The sequence below is a fragment of the Armigeres subalbatus genome, chromosome 1 (genome assembly GCF_024139115.2).
Source record: "Armigeres subalbatus isolate Guangzhou_Male chromosome 1, GZ_Asu_2, whole genome shotgun sequence".
Lineage (NCBI taxonomy): Eukaryota > Metazoa > Arthropoda > Insecta > Diptera > Culicidae > Armigeres > Armigeres subalbatus.
In genome coordinates this window covers 182,679,536-182,684,367 of record NC_085139.1, presented here as the reverse complement: position 1 = coordinate 182,684,367, position 4,832 = coordinate 182,679,536, and positions in this window count along the sequence as shown.

The window sequence follows — 4,832 nt, the reverse complement described above, 5'->3', positions numbered from 1 at the left end:
TTGTGGAAATAAAAAAGCAAGTTTTTTTATTAGTGCTGTCTCAGAAAAATCCTTTCTATCGAACCGTGCCGTGTTTGCGAGCTTAAGTTTTTTTCTGTTGCAGCTGTTAGAGCACAAAATTGAATGTTGAGGTTTTTCCTAAAAGTCTTTCAATCAATAATGTATGCAAAAGGAAAAAACGGGATTGCCAAATAATGCTGCAGATATTCAAAAACTTCATAAATTGGACCTTATAGAGATCTAGCGATTAGTTTTATAGGGGCATAACTGTATAGATCGGCTTCTCTTCGTCGATGATTTCTTTTTATTGTACCGAACTGCGCTAGTTTGTCGAAGATTTAATAGTTTGGCGTGATAAAGGATTACTGTATCTTGCACCAGAATCAATAATCACGGTTGTAGCTTTTCAAGTTATTAACAAAATATAAAATCGATTAGAGAAATCGATAGAGTTACGCCCCTATGAAACTAAGCGCGAGAGATGACTCAAATCAATGAATTAGTGGCAGTGGCTGATTTTCTACTCGCCGCAGCCACATCCAGGCGCTATAGTATATGCACAAAATAGCCAGCAAGAGTTAACCGCCAGAAATTTGTATGGCGAAAGACAACTAACGCTGGTTTTCTCAAAATTAGGAACTTTTCATGAAAAACTATTTGGTACCGGTTATGAGGGATGGTGTCTGCTACTACGCCTACCAAATATTTTTTCGATTAAAGTGCTTAATTTTGAGAAATCGAACCTTAGATGCCTTTCGCCATACTGATTTCAGAATGTTAACTTCTAGTGTGCCGCTGCAAGCACGCTCAAAGCAGGCGATTCATTGTTGGCCGAGGAAGAAAATCAAATTTGGCTAGATCAACAAACATATTTTTAGGATAGCTATTCGCTAGTTTTTTGTCGTCTTTTCTAAATCGAAGATCGAAAAAACCTAAAAAAAGCAACAACAGGAACAATTTAGTTTCCTATACGCTTGTTCATTCGCAAGTAACGGAAACTCTGAAAATTCTGTAAGTACGAGTGAGATGTTCGTTCTCACGTAGTACGAGTTGTACAGGTTTTCATTTTTGGTATATTGATTTCAACCCCTTTTGGGATTGAAATACGCCCAGCGTATTGGATTGGCTGAGTAGAATCACAAAAAATAGCTAATTTCTCACTTTCTTCAGCAATTTCCTTTCTGAAAGCATGTAAATGATAATTCTGAACACTAAATCAAGTTTAGTCAACTCAAGGTCGTCCGAAACGTTTTCGAGCTCCGCCCACGGTATCTACCAGATCAACCAATGCTTTTGCAATGTGCTCATCATTGGAACGACGATGGATCATGTGATGTGCGTAGTTCGAATTTCAGGACCATTCTCGAGTCCCTTTGCAACGCGCAGATAACTTGTTCCGAACTCCAGGACGTTTTGGAGAACCAAAAATATGTTTATTTTATCTGTGCCACATAATTTTTTTAATTTACTATCCTACGACGTTATTTATTTCCCTGCTTGATTTGATATTTCCTCTACAGTGGTAACCATCATTTTTTCAGCAAAGTTTTTGGTAGGTGCCGATATAGAACTTTAAGAAAATCCAATGCTGGATGGGTGCAATTATGCATTTGTATATTACAAGTAGAGCTTATTATTTATTATTTATTGCAGCAGCCAAGAAACCGAGAAATTTATCATTGGTCGCGAAAATTCACAACAGCCGCGAAACGGAAAGGATTGCAGTCATGAGCTCAGTGCAATACATTTGAAATAGACCTGTGCGCCGAAGTATTTGTGAACGGCGGCGGCGTAAGGCCATTTTTACACCGGCGGCGGCGGCGTCGGCGGCGTCACGCCGCAAGCAATGTTCGGCGGCGGCGGCGGCGGCGTGATTCGGCGTGAAGAATTTTTAGCTGAGAAAAAAATGTCACGCGGCAAGCCATATGATGCTTTTTATTATTTTTCTGTACAATTACTAGCATACAGTCAGACTGATGGGGTGCACATCCACATGGATTCCAGCTTTTTATTATGGCAACGGGTCAACTATAGTAATTCATTTTGACACATGCTGTGTACGGATTTTATAGTATTAATCATCCTAGTAACCTTCGTAGATTCGCTTGGATTTTGTTGAATAACTAAAACGTCAAAAAAGTTTTGATTTGAAACCTGATGTAGGTGGTCAAACCAATTTTTTATTTCGTTTATATGATTTTATATACTAATTGACTGTTTATATTTTTAGATGGATGCTCATTCGAAGCCAGGTTTCATACATATTGTGGGCCCACCGTAGGGCAAAGAAAAGGTCATAGTACTCAAATACGGGCAAAAGGTCAATGTACCAAAATGCAGAGAAAGAAGGCATTTACGAAGTATAATATGACTGCTCGAAGTTCTGGATTGAGTGTACTAAAGCAAAAAAATGTCCCCAAAATGAAGGCCACCATGTATTATAATGGGGCTGGATTTTTTATGTTTCGTGTCGAAGTCACCTAAATCCTGATGCTTCTTAGGAAATGCTTGATGCCAAAATCTGCGGACCAAGTTCTCGAGGTTCGCGGCTACTTTAAGACCCATTCAACAAATACGGACTATGACTCGTTGATTGAAGACCTCCTTAACTTTCCTTTGGACGAATCGGCTCTGTGTTAATTTCATTGCGAACATCTTACTAGCTCCAATTGTACCGTTTTGTAGTAATTAGGTTTTTTACATGCAATACATACACGCGTTTTTTGACCAACTCCAGCATCTCTCTTCGGATTTTCTAACGATCCCTGATCCTAGGTGTTCTTCTTATCATCTCCAGTTAATCATATTGATACAAACAACGTATCGTTTTTCGCTTCACTTAGTAGATTGGAGTTATCCAGTTCCCGTGTTCGCTCTGAACTTGAACATTATTTGGAAGTTGTTGCTTTGCAGTGGCTGAATCCAAGTAAAAAAGGAGCTGATTGTGGAAAGATGCTCCATAGACCATAATTTATAATTATAATAAGCTCTGAGGACCAGTTTACTTCATTGCCCGTTGCTTAGAAAAGTATGAACGATAACACCATAAATGGATATCTATCCGTAAAACAGTTCCCATTCAATAAACGTATTTTCAGCTTAAAACGTAAGACAAGTCAGCTCCAAACTACTTCGGGATCCCGAATACTTGACCTTCCAACTTATATACCCAGTCAGTAAGATAATATTGCTGAAGTAGTAGACCTAAAATAACAAAAAAAAATAGATAAATACATGTAAAACAATTTAATCAATTTAGGGCGGCTTGTTAGGTTCTGCTGGGATACATCTAGGATAGGATGTGACAATAAGTCATAAAAAATCGTACCGATTTTCTGTCATTATCGTACCGGTTGCTGATTGGCTGAAAATGACAATCGATTACTTCGATCGGCGGTGGTACATTTTCAGAAGGGTAGCTTATTGTTAACTTGGCCGTGTTGCTGGTGCAAAATTGATATTTATAAAAATATGCAAAAGGTTTAAATTAAATTATGCTGGATTGTAAATGATATATACATGATTCTCAAAGGTTATGCTAATTAAAAACACTCGATTTGAAGCATAATTGACCACATTTTAACCAATTTTACTCTGAAACTCATCTGAATCCTCGTAAAAAACTGTTTCTGTTACTACGTAACGACTTTTACGATGAATGATGGAAGAAAAGAACGAGAAAACATCAAATTGAATAACAAATTATTTGATGAATTTTTCATAAAAATGATTTGGAAGCACTGGCCACCACCTCGTCGAAGCAATCGACTGAGGAAACAACAAGGCAGTCAAAATTGAATTGTCACATCCTATCCTAGTTCAGAGACACTTTGTAATGATTTTATCGAGTATTCAAATGTTTGTTTTGTTTTGTTGTTGGTGCATAAATATTAAAAAATGAAAAAAAACTGAACTTCAAAATTATACTAGAATAATAAATAAACATGAATAAACGTTTTTTTTTAATTTTTGGCAACCCTGTTCAAGCCCCGTCAAAACAAAATAGTAATTTATCATAGGGCATGTATATTTTGAGTTGTCACATCCTATCCTAGGGATACATTACAAATAAACAGAGAAAAAAATCGCTTCGTAAACAGTTCAGATTGTAACCTAGGCAACAATAATTGTGCCATAAGCATTGTACACAGCTAGTGTCGAAACTTTATTTTCATAGTTGATTTATGGCTAGCGTAAAAAGCTGGATAGGTGTAGCTTGTCTGTCCACAGCAAAAGTTTACATAACATCCTCCACTAAGATATTGGCGTATCACAGCACATAAGTCCTTGGAAAGTAATTTGGATACAAATCCAGAAATTCGTTTGAAAATTCCTTAAGATATTCCTCAGAAAATTCGAAAAATGAATTTCCCTAATGAATTTCTTCAGAACTTCCTCTAAGAATTCCCTTAAATTTATTTGGGTATTTCTTCGGACATTCATTCCGAAATTTCTTCGAAAGTACCTTCAGGAATTTTCTTAGAAATTATTTTAGGGATTGCTTCGGAAATCCTTTTACGGAGTCTTTTGGGAATTTCTTTAAAAATTCATTCGGAAACTTTTTCAGGAGTTCCTTTGAAAATTCCTTTAAGAATTCCTAAATTCCCATGGAAAATATTTCAAGAGAAATATCTACGGACACTGTTTTCCTACATTCGGAAATACATTTTAGAAAAAACCTTCGGAATTTGATTTAGGATTTTTTTTAGAAATTCCTTCAGGAATTTGATTTTGGAATTTCTAGTGAAAATTCTTCCAGTAATTCCTCAACAATTTCTAGGAAGATATTTTTGGTATTCTCTCTCAATTTTCCTTTGGAAATTATTTAGAAC